The sequence below is a fragment of the Bos indicus x Bos taurus genome, chromosome 18, assembly GCF_003369695.1.
Source record: "Bos indicus x Bos taurus breed Angus x Brahman F1 hybrid chromosome 18, Bos_hybrid_MaternalHap_v2.0, whole genome shotgun sequence".
In the NCBI taxonomy this organism is placed as follows: domain Eukaryota; kingdom Metazoa; phylum Chordata; class Mammalia; order Artiodactyla; family Bovidae; genus Bos; species Bos indicus x Bos taurus.
The window spans coordinates 59,120,808-59,133,834 of NC_040093.1; the positions used below are offsets into that span (position 1 = coordinate 59,120,808).

Below are 13,027 nucleotides of genomic sequence, written 5' to 3' on the forward strand. Positions count from 1 at the left end.
GTCTGACACCTTGCGACCCCATGGACTGCAGCCTACCAGGCTCCTCTGTCCATGGGATTTTCCAGGCAAGAACACTGGAGTGGGGTGCCATCGCCTTCTCCATGATAATCTCTAAGTTTATCCATTTGCTGTGAATGGCATGGTGTCTTTTTCATGGCTCAATAGTATTCCTCTGAGCGCGCGCGCGCGCGCGCGCGCGCACACGCACGTGTGTGTGTGTGTGACATCTTCTTTATCCGTCCCTCTGCTGATTGACACTTAGACTGTGACCATCTCCACATTGCCATCTTTATTCTATGTATCCTCTCCTTTTATAAGGACACCTATCATTGGGGTTAGGGCCTACCTTAAATCCAGGAACATCTCATCTTGAGGTCCTCATTTATATCTTCAAAGACTCTCTTCCAAATAAAGTCACCTTCACAGATTCGGGGGTTGGGAATCAGCTATATCTTGTGGGGGCCCTACAGTTCTATTGATCTGTTTACCAGGTCAGACAGGTATTGTTTTCATAGTTGTAAGCTTTGCATCCACTGAGTCTCCATTAACTGGTGAGAAGAAGCCTTGGGGAAGTCTTTGTCATCACAAGAGCTGCCAGTATTTGCCAGTTTCACCTAGAATCAAATGATTTAATTAGTGAATCCATTTGCTCTTTTTTTTCCCCCTGAAAAACCCACCAAGAAAATCATTAGACATATTTTGGTTGGACTGAGATTTTTAGTAGATCTGTAGTTTCAACGTGAATGGGGGCACAGCATCACCAGAAAGCCCACAAAAAATAGAGACAAAGCTGAATTAAGAGTAACTAATAACCCAAAGTTAGTTTATGTTGACCACAACAGACAGATTCTGTTTGGCAGGTATCAACTCAATTCTCTAGTTTATATTGTCATTAACACGAACTGCCATGGAGCCATATGACCTAAATAATTTCGTTCTGCTATTCAGGGATTAACAAGAACTGAGTTCATATCTAGGCTAATCCATTTACAAGGTGTAGAACCCTCGGCAAGTTATACCATGAGTCTGGGACTCATTTTTCCCATTGGTTACATAAAAATAATATTACCTATGTTCTCTCAATGTTGTCCTGAAGATTCAGTTAAATGAGACCATGTAGGCAAAGCAGGGGCAAGTTCCAGGCACTAATAAATGTTAGTTACCCTCCCCTTTGACCCCATATTGCTGTTCATCAAATTAACCTTTCCCCACACGAACTGATTATGTAATGCTTTATGGCATTTTTCTGCTCACACAGAAATGAAAGCAAGAAAGAAGCCTGGAATGGAAGTCAGGAGAAGTGGACTCTAACCCACTTAGACCTCTACCGCCCAGCTCTTTAGCCTGCAGGACTGGACTTAGTTCCCTGGGCCTCAGTTTCCTTCACCACAAAACAAACACAAGTCTCCAAAATTATCAGCCATCTCAGAGGCCCTTACAACCCTGACTGCACACAATTTACATCCTGGTTGCCAAAATCAGTGTCAGGGACACATGCATACTTTCTTCTCGTTTATTCCAGACTCTCACACCATTGGTGATTCATACATAATCTCCTAACTTGGAGAGTAAAGTCAGCACAATTGGGAGAATAAAGACCAGGCCTCTCTTTTCACCAGGAAAGAGGACTTGGATTTGGGTGTAAATCCAGATGCAGGACTGTGTGGGTTTTCTGCCAGGCCTCGCGGATGGTGTATTCAAGGCTTGTCTCTCCCAGAGAACCTGGCGCCACCCCATCCTCTGTCTCACACAGACCAGCATTTGCCGCCTCTCCAAAACCTCCCAAGTATGTATTTCATAAAAGCAGGACCTGGTTCAAATCCCTTGTAATGTCTCCAAAGGGAAGGAGTAGAGTCAATAATCAGGGCTATGTCTGTGTGTCGTAAATTCCCCAATCCCCTATTCCCTCTCCCAGCAAGCACACGCAGGCGCACGCACACACACATAAACACAGCCATAAATATATACACTCCCATTTAATAGACTGGGGACTCAAATTACAGTTACAGTGTAATAAAACAGACTAATCTGCAGGGTGTGTGCAGAAGCATGTGTGTGTGTGTGCGCGCACGTGTGTGTGTGTGTGTGTGTGAGAGAGAGAGAGAGAGGGAGACACTTACAAGTCTTCTCCTTTACTTAAGGTCTAAATTCCCCCAGTGTGTTTCCTCTGGGACGCTGAAATAAGCTGTCCTCACAGAACTGTCCTAGAAGCTTCTTATCCCTGGAGGCATAGCTGGTTACCTAATTTGCAGGCCCAGCACAAAATGAAAACACACGGGCCGATCTTTAAATCTTTAAGAATTTCGAAATAGCAACAGCAGAGCCTGAAACCGAATGTGAGATGAGACCTTCTCATTGCCAAGACCTCATGCGATTGTGCAGGTCACACCCTGGTTTGGTAGCAGACAGGGACTCCGAGGTCAGCTCCCCACACCCTGTACCGTTTTTCTTTAGGGTATCTTACACGGATGCATGCTCCTGGAGGTGTGTGATGTCAAAGAACTGGAGTGATCTTTGCCTGGGTTTGAGTCCTGCTAGACCACATACCAAGGGTGCCTGCTTGGACACTTCCGTTGTTCATTTTTAACTTCAACATCCCACCTCTCACACGGAGACAGGGCGATTCATTTCCCAGAGTTACAAGGAGCATTAAAAGCAGCAAGACATAAAACCGCGAGAACAAAGCCTGGCACACAAAAGATGTTCAAAGCGCCCTTCCTTTGGGCACAGACCTTGCAGATCTGTTCAAACAACAACCACACTATTAAAAGCGATGCTATTGTAACTCAAGTTTGCCAAGGGCCGCTGGTGATGGGGACCCAGTGGGATTTGAAAGCCCGACCAACCGTTTCCAAGGTCCTTCGCTTTTTACCACGAATGAGGTTTTCTCCCTAGGGAGTGGGAAGGGATGACCTTCGAAAAGGCGTCGAGTTTGGGGTACTCAGGCAAGCGTCGACTAAAGGTGAAGACGAGTTGCAAGGGGAAAGGGGGAAGGGAGGGAGAGAAAGAAGGAAAAGTTCGCGCTGAAGTCTGAGGAACGCCTGGGTTTGTTTTTCTGCCTGGGACGGGGTTCCGTCTGCCCACCAGGTTCCTGGAGCGCGGCCCGCGGCTCCCATTGGTCGGCACGCGGCTGTTGCTACGCGGATGGACCAATGGTGCACGAGGCCCGTGCTGGCTCCGCCCTCCCCCGGGTTGGCTTTTTACCCCTCCGTCCTTTCCACCCCCACCCCGCCCGCCCCCCGCCAAGAGACGGGCCCGGCGCTGAGTTGGGGGCGAACCCGGGTGGGGCTGCCGCCTCCTTGCACCGCGCCCCGGGAGGTTGGTTCACCTGTCCGACTAGTTCCTCTTCTCCGAGCTCCCTCGCCCTCCTGCCTTTGCACCGCCCGGGGCAACGGCGCGGGGTGCGTGGGCTGTTTTATTGCATTTATTTATTTATTTATCCCTCCCGGAGCCAGTGCGAGTTTTATGTTTTAATAACTTTATCAACTCGGCGAACTTGCGCGAGGGCACAGGCAGCTTCTCCTGCCCTCCCTCCTCCTCCCCTCCCCCCGCCCCCACCAATCTCTAACTGGCCTCTGGGTCCCTTCCAAAAGGTAAATGCCCCCCACCCCACCCCACCCCACCCCGAAGGTCCTCCCCACCCCAGCCCGCACCCCATACAAACACTGGTTCAGGAGCACTTTGGCATTGCTGAACAGTTTCCTTGCCACAAAGCTGGTCCTCAGTTTAGAAATTTTTCAGGAGGGAAATTGCCTGGATAATAGGGAAAGAGAATTGAGGTGTAGACGGCACTGGGTACTTCGGATACTTCGGGTTAATAATAACATCAGTAGTAAAATAATAATAGCTGTCATTTGCCGTACTTAGACACTGTAGCAGACTCTGTGCTTTTGCTGCTAAGCAGTTGCCATGATTTAAAACTTGGTGTAGATGGGTAAACTGAGGCACTCAGCAGCGGAGCCCTTGGCTCCCAGCGGCCAGACAGAAGCAGGACTTGAAGCCCAGAGTGTCCTTGGCTCCAGCTGTTGCACAGCCCTAAGCTAGCCCCTGATGTATAGGGGATCCTGGGTCCCCAGTCTAGGCATGCCCCACCCCTGCCAGGTAGAGCAAGCCTGTGAAGGCATTCCTCTGACACGTGACTGCGCTTGCATCAACCCACCTGCGTGCTGGGAGTCACTAGTTCCCAGGGTTAGGAAGAACCTTCCAGTTCAGCATAGGTAACAAAATGTGTTTGTCTTACCAAGTTTCCTTTCTCTTTGTTTTCAAGGGGCTTCCTTCCAGTTCTCCTTCTTACGGCTTCACCACTGGTGTGGTCAACACAGCAGGCAAAATTAACCCGACTGAAGGTGAGGACAGAGTGCAGAGAGGCTGTGTGCCTGGCCAAGGTCACGCAGTAACACCCTGACAGACCCCTGGCTGGCGGGGAGACTTCCCCTCCTCTCCAGGCCCGCTCGCTAGGAGGTTCTCTACTGGACAAGGGCGCCATGGCGTATGAATTAGGAATTTAAAACAACAGCAAAACTTAAGGATTGAGAATGCAGGAGAAAAATGTTGGTGAGAAATGCACTCAGCCCTGTGTTTTTGTGTGTGTGCAAACTGCCTGGAAAGTGGGCCCTCAGCCGGGAGCAGGATTGACTGGTGGAGGAGTGTCTGCTGGCAAGGCTGATTTCTACCTGGCAGAAGACTGCCTACCACCCTAGCCCTTGTTCTGAGCCTGGCACCTCGGGGAAGCGTGTCTGTACTCAGTCTGCTGTTGCCTAAGAGGCTGAGCAGAAAGGCCCCAACTAGCCTTCCCTCTTCCCTTCGCCGGCCGTGCCCCCCTCTTCCCCTAACACAGCAGAAGCCAACAAGGGGTATTTCTCTTCTGATGGCTTAAAGGAGGTGTGTTTGAACTTTACCCAGTGTTACCCAGCCCCCAAGAGCTGGTTCAGCACCACCCAGCCCCAGAGACTCCCTGGGTCCCAGAAAGATAGGACTGTCTCCTTCCTTAAATACCCCTGGCTTAAGAAGCCTCGCCAAAACCCTGCTCATAATCTTTCACCGTAAAGTTTATCTTCGAAAACTTTTCTGTAAAACCTATGGAAAAATAAAAATCAGGGTTGGGGCTGAGCAGATTGTTGTGTTTGTAGAGGCTGATTCGGCCCTGGTGGCCCACTGTAACTCTTTCCGCAGCCCAGGATTTGAGAGAATGTTTGCCGAGCGGCTTGCTTCCTTCCGGAATGCTAACCTGAATCCCTCCGGTTGCAACCTCTGCTTCCTCCCAAGCCTCGCAGGGCAGTGAGACACCGACCCACATGGTGCTATGTCTCGCTTGCTTTCAGTGCTCTTTGTAGCCAAGAGCCACGCGGATCTGTTCTCCTTCCACCAGCATTTCCTTGGAGGGTGCTCTGCCCCTGTGGTGGGCACTGGGGACTCCCACCCCCATGTTTGCAGTCAAGTGAGAAAAACAGTGTTACCCAAACCCCATCACAAACCCGAAGTTACACTTTTATCATGTTACAAGGGAGACATACATACATGACATCACCACAGAGTTGAAAAGAACTTAGTCATTTAGAGCAATCAAGGCAGCCTTCACAGAGGAGGTGATGTTTGAGCTGAGGTTTCATAGATGGACATAGCGTGGAGGCTAGGGTGAGGGTGGGTAGAAAGAAGAACCAGCACAGACACATGTCCTCTGTGGTGTCTGATATCCCTATATCATTTAGCAGGGCCTCTTACAGTCCAGTCCACTCTCCATGGGTGGGAAATTACTTTTTTATGAGACTCGTAAAAATAAGCTTCTCTCAGAATATGGGTCTTTCTCCTAAATTGAGAAATTGAGACTACACGCTGAGGCCTGGTCTTGCTAGGTGGGTCACCACCTTGCTAGGTACAGGTCACCAAAGTGATAAAATCAACATGTTGTTCACCGCTCCCCTAACCAGGGACTAGGAGGAGCACTGGAGTCCTACCAGTCTCTGCCTTGGCCCGGTGTAGTTAGTATTATTAAGAAATATTAAAATTTCAGTGCCCCGGAACTGAAAGTACTCACCCTCAGATGCCTCCACGATTTATGAAATGCTGAGTGGGAACCTGGTGTTTCCTAAGTGTGACCCCCTGGGGACCCTTACAACCACACTAGGAGATCGAACTGTTCAACCTCTCTTTGCAGATGAGTTAAAAAAGGCCTAGAAAACCCTTGGGTCCTGACTCCCAGTGTGTGACATGGATGCAGAAGAGGAGAAAGTCCCCTTTGAGAACTCAGAGAGTGAGGGTTTTATGTCGTAGGCTTACAAAAGGTCAGATGTGGACAGCATTTGAGAGCAACTTTCTTTCTTCTTTTCAATTCTTATCCAGTGTTTGATCTACAGATAAGATACTCCTATGCATTTTGCAAGTTCAGTTTAGGATGACCTGCACTGATACCTGTTTTCACTAACTGGAAGAGATCTGAAGAGGACTTTTGCTCGTAGGAGGACAGGTAATTGCTTCTTCAATCTAGTGTTTCTACTTAAAAATGTTTTCGGAGGAATGCTCTACTTTCTGGGAGAAACCTGTGTAACACCACTGACATGTCCAGCCTGGACCTCAGTCTCTCCTCTAATAAGGGATTCACAGCCTTTTAGATAAAGCCAGGTTAACTTTGATTCAAAAAGTGCCTCTGCCTCAAGACCTCCGATTGGCCCAAGCAGAAAGGCTGACCTTCTTAGCAAAGATCCTCAGTGAAGGTTTGAACCGAGTTGGTGAGTAGAAAGAATCACGTGTACTACCAGCGCCTTACTTGGAGATGATAAAGGCAGAACCCAGAGTACCGTCATAGAGATCCTAATCTAAGTGTCTAAGAGCCTTGGAGGGGCTACATTCCCATCATTCTGTAAGACCTCTCTTACCTTCTAGGAATTGGAATTATGATGTTAAAGAATTGAGTCAATCATACTTCTTGGTGATCTCCCTGTGGGAACCCTTCTAGACCTAATAGCACGGAAGGAAGGCTCTGGGGTCACCTTTCCAGGCTCTGTGCCTGGGTTGGTGGTGCAAGGTCATGGAGCCAGCTTCCCTTGTTTGTTACCTCTCCAGTTGGGTGCTTCCCTGATGAATATGAAGTAGCTGGAGCTTCTCCTAAGCGTCAGTGACAGTGGCCTCCTCAAATAGAGCCTTTCTTAGTTCATCCATCCATCTTTCCATCCGTTCAGCAAACATTTGCTGAGCCCCTGCTGTGGGCTACACCGCAAGGAAGAAGTTAACGGTGCAGCCTGATGCCTGCTTTCAGGACGTGTACGGTCTAGTAGACAGAAGAAGACACTGTAAAGGACTGGGAGTGAAATGTCAGATTCCCAGGGTTATTATGCTGAAGATCCGATTTCCCTTCAAGAAATTCTCTCTGGCTCCTGCGAATGGAACAGCGGACGGAGGAGAGGCATGGCTGCCCATCAGCTGCTACCTCCGCTGGCACTGAGTCGCCGCCTTTGTGAATTTCCTGCAAGCAGAGCGCTGCCCTGAAGCTCCTCTCTTGTTTCGCTCTTTCCTGGTGGCTGACCTGCCTTCAGTCCTCTAGAGTGGAAGCTCCATGAAGCTTTCTCTAGTTTGCTCGCTGCTGAGACTCTGGCACCAACAGAATCCCTGGAACCATGAGACGCACCATCCTAGTTGTTGGGCCAGTGAGCGACTTTTACCTGAAACCTGAGTGAGGCAGAATGCTAGAAGCACAGAGAGAGAGAGGCTCCTGTGGCTGTTTGTCGCTCAAAGAGGCTCCAGTCTGCTCCCCAGGAATCCTTTAAGGATTTGGTAAGAAGACTCTTCTTTGTTTGCATTATTTAATTACTGGTTAACAGTTAACATGGATTCCCCTGGTGGCTCAGATGGCAAAGAATCTGCCTACAGTGTGGGAGACCAGGGTTCAATCCCCTGGTCGGAAAGATCCCCTGGAGAAGGGAATGGCTACCCACTCCAGTATTCTTGTCTGGGAAATCCCATGGACAGAGGAGTCTGGGGATCCACACATGAGTCAGACACGACTGAGCGACTAACACTTTTAACAGTTAAATCTAAGTTCTTGAATTTGCCGCGCAAGAACTTTTATTTTTCCTTTACTCCCCTGCCTCTGTCTTCCCGGAAGTGGGTGCCTAGCCTGAAACCGTGTACTTGGTAGTTGGTCGTGGAAAGCACATGGGAATAATCTCTCACCTTGATCAAGAAGGGGGGAATTGCAAAACTTGATCCCCAGGTGGCTTCATAGGAACGGAAAAAAAAAAAAAAAAATGGAGATGCTGGCAGAGTCCAGTGCTTATAGTATTTTCCTTTTTTAAAATAATCATTATGTTTGTGCTAGCAGCATGCTTGGTAATCACTTCTGAGCATGACTCTCTACATCAGCATGGCATTCTATCCGTTTTGAGGAAGCAATTGAGGTCAAGAGCGGGTAAGGGCCTCCTTTTTGAAGCCCAGCTAGCTCAGACCCCGGCAAGGACCAACGTCCAGAGAGTCCCTGTTGCCCTTGGTAACATCTCCTCTGAAGATTGCAGTTCTGATGCAGTAAATTGCAAAGGGGAAGACCCGCACTCTGGAGGGGTTTGACCCACAAACAGAAAAGCAGCGTCTTCTTGTGCTGTCAGGGCTGGAGGGGAGGCTGAGCAGAGTCCCAGCGTCCGCCCCTTCCCTGCAGCACGGCACTGGCAATCAGCGACATCGTCGCTCAGCCCCACGTCTCAGACAAGGCGGGGCGAGGGGGCGTCACCGGAGGAGACGGAAGATGGATAGCCCTGGATGTTCCTCTGTCCTATTGACACAGACATACGCGTCTCTCTGTCTCACTGCTGGCATCACCTTCAATTTGGCCAGATGGACATCATGGGGGAAATTTCGTCTGGACCAGGAATCTTAAAACATTAAGAAAAAGAGCTGGCTCTTGGGAGAAATGAGGATGGGGCCATTAGAAGTTGGGAGCTGGGGCCATTAGGAAGCAGCCAGGCTATGTTGATGCACAGGGGGATTTCTGCTCGATAATGGGAAATGTGAACACAGGTTAGTGCTGTGATTACAGCCTCCTGGATGGGGGCCCCAAGAGACCCAGAATAGATTAAGACTCACTCAAGCAAAGGTTGGGGGAAGGGAGGAAAGTCACCTCTTCAGGTCCTGGCCCATGTGGTCAGAGGCATTCTCCTTCACCAAGCAGATGGCAAGGGTCCTTTCAGGGGCCACGCCAGGGAGTGGCACATGCATATTGTCTCCTGAGACCTGGAAGGCCTGGACCCTCAAGGCGGGGTGGGTGGTAAATTAAGTGCGTGCCCGAAACAGAACTCTTGAGAGAGTTTAGGAAAGCTTTGCTACACCCTGTTTCTGGGGGGCAGTTTGGCAACACCCATCAAGAATCTCAGAAAACAGACTCAAAAATACATAAATGTATTCTGGAAAAACACTCAGATATCCACACTACGGCTTAGAGGTAAGAAAGACCGTCAGCATGTTATTTGTACTGGGAAGAACACGAAATCATCTAAATGACCAACAATGGAGGAAATAGCTAAGTCAATTCTAGTGCCTTCCTCCAGTGGCACTCAGCAAACCTTTAACGGTGAAATCATGGTAATGACGTGGGAGAATGACTGTGGCCTGTTAGGTTAAAAAAGTGCAGATTACACTAAGAAAGCAGGCAGAATGTCATCACAATTCAGTAGAGAAAAGAGGTCTGAAAGAAAATGGGCCAAACTGTCAGCAGTGGTTGTCTCTGTGTAGTAGGATTCTGGGTGGTGTTTTATATTCTTTTCAGAGTGTTCAAAGTTTTCAAAAGTATCTATACTTCGTGTGTGCTACGTCACTCAGTCATGTCCAACTCTTTGCGACCCTATAAACTGTTGCCCGCCATGCTCCTCCATCCACGATTCTCCAGGCAAGGATACTGGAGTGGGTTACCATGCCCTCCTCACCTACACATTAATATGTATGAATACGTGTAACTAACATGCAGACCACTCTCCCTTCCTTATCTTTCTTCCTCTGCTTTGTTCTTCTCCACGCTGACGTTTTCCAACATCTTATGTACTCAGTTGTTTCTTTCCTACATGTCACAGGTGCTCCATCCTCTTGAATACAAGCTTCCCAAGGGCAGAGCTTTGCCTTGTTCAGAAATCTAAACCCCCTTCCCTCCCGGGCACACAGCCTTAGAATTCCATAAATATCCACTGAAAAAATTGATATGCTCTTTTGATAATCATAAAAAATGAAATGTTATTAAAATATACGGAAGGGAAGTTTTCATTGCAGAGGGTATGCTCCTCCCTGCCCCCATTTTCATGACTGTGATAAAATCAAGCCAGGGTACAGGAGGTATTAAGCTTCTGCTCTGTCGTGGCAGTTGGTCAGTAGCAGCCACTGGTTGAGTCCCAGATGGGGAAGAGTAGTCAGAGACAACGTACCAGTAGGAAGGTGCCTGCAGTGACCCTAGAGTAGACGGCTTGAACCATGGGACCAGCCCTCAGGGCTGACATTCCCCGAGAAGGCCAGTGTGCATGGGCTCTGTGAATGTGATCGTTCTGTTTATACTGTCCACGTTTTCTCCCAGATAACTGTTGTTTCAGTCGTGGGTGCATCGTGCATTTCACCTGAATAGAGGTTTAGAAGGCTCATGGCAGACTAGAAAGGCCTCAGTGTACATACTGCTTTAGAATCCTGACCCCACACTTTTTAGCTGTATGACCTCACTCAAAATACTTAAACCTTCCTAATCTGTAGTTCTCTTATCTGCAAAATAATCCTGCTCTACAAAGGTATTCTGTGTATATGATTTGAGATCACATAGTGCTAAGCATATATGGCTTCCCCCAAAGTCACATCATCCACCAATGCAAAAAATCTGGTTTTCTAAGAATGAGCTCAGTTATAACAACACACAACAAACATCAGTTTCCACACTTACGAAAATTAGGGCCTAATTTTCCTCTCACTTGAGCTGTGACTTCCTCTGTCCCGTCGTGGTCTGCAGGCCACTGACATCCCAACCACCTGTGTGCGTGTGAGTGCGTGCTCAGTCATATCTGACTCTTTGTAACCCCTTAGACTGTAGCTCTCCAGGCTCCACTGTCCATGGAGTTTCCCAGGCAAGAATAATGAAGTGGTTGCCATTGCCATTTCCAGAGGATCTTCCTGACCCAGGGGTCAACAACCCAGGTCTCCTGAAGGGTTTGTTAAACTAGGGCAGGGGTTAACAATACAGATTCCCTGTCCCCACTGGACTTCTGTGTCACAAACGTCTAGGTATGAATCTTTGAGAGTCTCCGGTCTTAAAGGATCGCCAGGTGATTCTCACGCACTTTCAAATGTGAGATCCCATGCAACTCATGTTTCTAAGAACACGCAGAAGAGCCTGTAGCCTTTTTAAAGTCAAGACACGAAGTTTGTGTTCTGTCTCCTCTTCCAGGGTTTTCCTTGTCATAAGGATGACATCTCAGAGCGTGGCTCAGCGAAAGAATACAGACATTTGCCATGTAGAATACGCACTCCCTCCAAGTGCTGTTCAGTCACATAGCCCTGACATGCCAAGCCTGTGTGTGCAGGGCTGTGGTTAACCACACAACAGTCCTGAATGCCTGGTTCTTGATGAGGATTCCGAGGATCTTTTTTAATTTGCACAGATGACCTAATGGAAATCTGAATCAGAGAAAGAAAAGATCTGTGCCCATTTTCACACCTCCCCACAAATTAATACCCCCCTCACTTCTCCTTATTTCTCCCTTCCAGTCCTTGAATGCTTAAATTTTACATATTCATAATCGTTACATTGATATGTTTCCAAGATACAGTTCTTTTCATTTCATGATCAATATCTTCCCCACTCTCCCTTTTCTGCCATTCCTCCCACACCGTAGAATTTCTTTCTCTATAGTAATTAATTCTTAACCTTTCTGTGAGGCTTCGCTGCTCTCAAAGCTTTTTCATGCCCATTTTCTTATGAGCGGAACCAGCTTCATTTATTTAGATGATAGCTTTGTTCTTGGTTGCAATAAAGCATCTGAGGGGAGAGCCAACCAGCAAAATGTTTAGGAGTTCATACTCTATAACTGGAGAGACCCAAATTCAGTTCCTGCCTCTTAACAGTGGTGAATTCAGACAAGTAATGTGGCCTCACATGGCCTGTTTCTCTTGTCTGTTACAGTGTAGGTAGTCAGCACCCAGCCCATAGAGTAGCTATGAGGATAAAATAAGATAATCACTTATAAAGTGCTCAGCACAGGGTTGATCTGAGTTCCATTAATGTCAGTTATTATATTGTTACTATCACTGTCATTAAATATATTAGATAAAGGCTTTTAATGACGGTAGGAAGTAAGAGGAAGCCAACCCACTCTGGCCTGAACTCACCCCCCAATCTAACTGAATGCAACCCACGGTTTTCAACTCAGAATAGGAAAGAAAGAACCACATTTTGCACCGTGCCCTTCACTGGTTATCTGCCTCATGGAGACATTCTGCCTCCACGTTATATGACATATTCATCTGGGACAGAAAGATACTTTTTGAGCTCTCACCGTCCCCACCCCACCCCACCCCACCCCTCAATAAAGAGCAGATATTGGGCATTGCTGGTTAAACTGAAATCCAGACTTTTCAGAGTTTAGAAATGTTTGGGAGGTACTTTTTGTAGTTCTCAGCTGGGACCTTTTTAGACTGGGGTGGAGATGAGGGGATTCCTCCTGCCAGACTTCTCATGGGAAAGCGTGTTTGTGCAGGTCTCGGCAAACTTGCTTGGTTCCAAGAGTTCAGGCTCAGGTAAGCTTTGGACGGGCACCTGAGGCTCTGAGAGGCTTAATTGAAATGAGCCCAAACTTAAATGTTTTGTGAGGTACGCCCATCACTAACTTTCTTGGCCAAGTGTTTAGGTGGCCTTGTGGATATGCTTCTGTTGGCACCTGGGAGACCCAGGTGCCGACCGTGGAGCTTGGTGTGCTTTGACCTCGCCGCACCTCCAAAAGCTGCCGTCCACGGGTACGTGTTGGAGCTCACGGCACGATCACACTGAGACCTGGGAGCCGTTTCTCCCTTGGTACAGCTT

General features: G+C 48.1%; 1 long non-coding RNA gene across 1 annotated transcript in view; it reads left to right on the plus strand.

Moving 5' to 3' along the window:
• The first annotated feature begins 3,233 nt into the window (after positions 1-3,233).
• Positions 3,234-13,027, plus strand: part of LOC113875516 — a 118,975-nt gene continuing 109,181 nt past the window's right edge. The window contains exons 1-3 of the long non-coding RNA XR_003506265.1: positions 3,234-3,318; positions 4,268-4,346; positions 6,340-6,463. This is a non-coding gene — a long non-coding RNA (uncharacterized LOC113875516). The remainder of the gene's footprint in view (positions 3,319-4,267; positions 4,347-6,339; positions 6,464-13,027) is intronic.